This window comes from Porites lutea, chromosome 3 (assembly GCF_958299795.1).
Source record: "Porites lutea chromosome 3, jaPorLute2.1, whole genome shotgun sequence".
In the NCBI taxonomy this organism is placed as follows: domain Eukaryota; kingdom Metazoa; phylum Cnidaria; class Anthozoa; order Scleractinia; family Poritidae; genus Porites; species Porites lutea.
In genome coordinates this window covers 47213866-47216365 of record NC_133203.1, presented here as the reverse complement: position 1 = coordinate 47216365, position 2500 = coordinate 47213866, and positions in this window count along the sequence as shown.

Sequence of the window (2500 nt, the reverse complement as noted above, 5' to 3'; positions counted from 1 at the left end):
TACATAATCTGCGCTATGTCTCAGCAGTTTTTTGTCCAGTGAAACATTTTTTTCATTTGATCGTAACATGCATGGGCTTAACCTGGCCTTCTTTTAATTTTTTCCACTGTCATTTTGAAGGTGGATGAGGAGCGAGAGAGGCGGATGTCGAAACAAAACTAAAAATTGAAGCCAAACATAGTGTCGCAATCATTTGATATTTTTAATCCTGACTTTTCATTTAGTCAGTTTTTAGTGTCACAATAATGATAATTTATTATTATTTGCTCATTTCATTGGCAGTAAAATACAGCTAAATACAGAGACATTGGGAAAATAAACTGTTTCCTTTTCTCAGAAATGAAAAACTTGCATATTAATATATTGAAGCTTGTAGGAATTCTATCTAGTTGCAAAATAAAATAATGAAAGCACATGATGTCTTTTATTTTATCAAGTTGAAAACAGTGATAAGCCCATGCAAGGAAATCTGACAGTCTTGGATTCTCAATTCTGCGCCATGGATACTGCATTCTCGATTCTTTATCAGTGGAACTGGATTCCGGATTCCAATTATAAGTGGGATTCAGAGTACCTGACCTTTATTCCAGATTCCAAGAGAAAAATTTCCCAGATTTCGGATTCCCTTACATGGGGTGACAGTGATCCTAAGATAAATACGTTTTCTGTCAAACCAAAACCTGTTACTTGAGCTTCTAATTACTGTAGGCTAAGTGTGCATGTTGTTCTTGTCACTGCATGTTGTTCTTGTCAGTGTATGCTTAACTTGAAAAGCGGGTTTGTGGACCAGGTGAAATAGTGGCTGGTACTGTAGTATGATGACGTCACCCAAATTTTCAACATGGCGCCCAAACCAAGGGACACGAATCAGGGTCGGTTTTCAGTTCTTTGCATCGCCTAGAAATGACCTTTTCCAGGGTTATATGCTTCCGGCTTTTCCCACAGTACCTTAGGAGCTGCGCTATGGAAGAGAATACTGGACAAGAATGGAATTGAATAAATTTTAACCTGAGATCAGGCCCAATTTTAGCGGACTTTATCATACATTCTCTCCAACGGCTACCGCTAAAATTGGGCCTGATACAAACTCTCTCATGTTTGTGCTCGTTACGGCCAGATTTTGGCCGTAACGCTAATTGGTCGTTGGAACAATGCCACAAGATCTGATTGGCTATCGGAAACGCCGGAAGTTGAAAGCGCTTATTCCCAGCGTGGTTGTTTTCGTGAATGATCCGCCGTCGGCGGAGAGAAGGATCGATTTTGCTGTCTTTTTTATTGTTTTATGGTCTTATGGTAGGAAAATATGCCTCAATATGTGCCATGGAAATTCAGAAAATTCATATTTTTGATTTATGAAAATATTAAGGCAACAGAAAAATAGAAATTTCAGTATTTTAAATTCGAGCGCGCCTAGCAAAAATAATAAAACAAGTAGAACATCGTGTCGCTGTCTTTTCGAAAACTTTTTACCTTCTACACCAACAGAAATAACCTTTGAGATCTCCTTTAATCTCTCAAGAAGTTAAATGTCATTGTGCTGACTGTTTTATTTTTAGGTGAAAAAAATCATGCGTGTCCGTCTGGCAATGAAAAAATAGTGAAAGCTTTTGAGTTAAACTAAAATTGAAAAACATTATTTTGTCCAGGAATGTGGTCAACATTAATAATAAAATTTCTCACGGCAAGTGTAATTCACGCCAGTATTTACCAACAACGCGTTAAAATTGTCAAAGATTTAAGCAAGAAAAAAACTGCGATAGTGAGTTATTCTGAACTAATTCATTGTAGTTACATTTGGGAAGGATTAAGATGTCTCTCTCCAAGTTAAAATTCAAAGGAAGAGTAATTTGAACTGAAAAATATCGGTTATCATAATTTCGTGCACAGCAAACTCATAGACGCCGCCCGCTCGCGATGTCAGCTTATAGAAAAAATAGAGCGAAAGAAACTAGCTTTCTTAGACAAAAAATCGATCAAAAAAGAAGCTGAATGGAAACTTTGACCTCTCGAAAAGTTTTCTGTGATGTATTTTTGTGAAAACAGGGACCTTGAAAAAAAGACTTTGAGTTTGTTTTCTTTTCTGTAATTAATGGCGGCCGTTAGCTTTTGAGTTAGCTTTACTGGAGTTATACTATAGAGCAGTGGTGTTTCAGCTTAATTTGAAATACCTACATGTGAAAATTACAAACCTTTTGCGGGTAATAGTATAAACAATTAATAGAAAGGATTTGTACGTAATATTTGGCATAAATACCACTCGTGGTATTTCAACATTGTCTCAAATTTCACTCGCCTAACGGCTCCGGTGAAATTACGTATAACAATTTCGAAATATCACTCGTGGTATTTATGCTAAATATAACTACAAATCATGCTATTACCCATACAAATTAACAACCTTACGATTAATAACTACGAAGCCTGCCAAACATAGTTAATAGTCGTAAATTTCACGATTATTAACTAGGTTTTCACGAATATGTTTGACATAATTATTAAT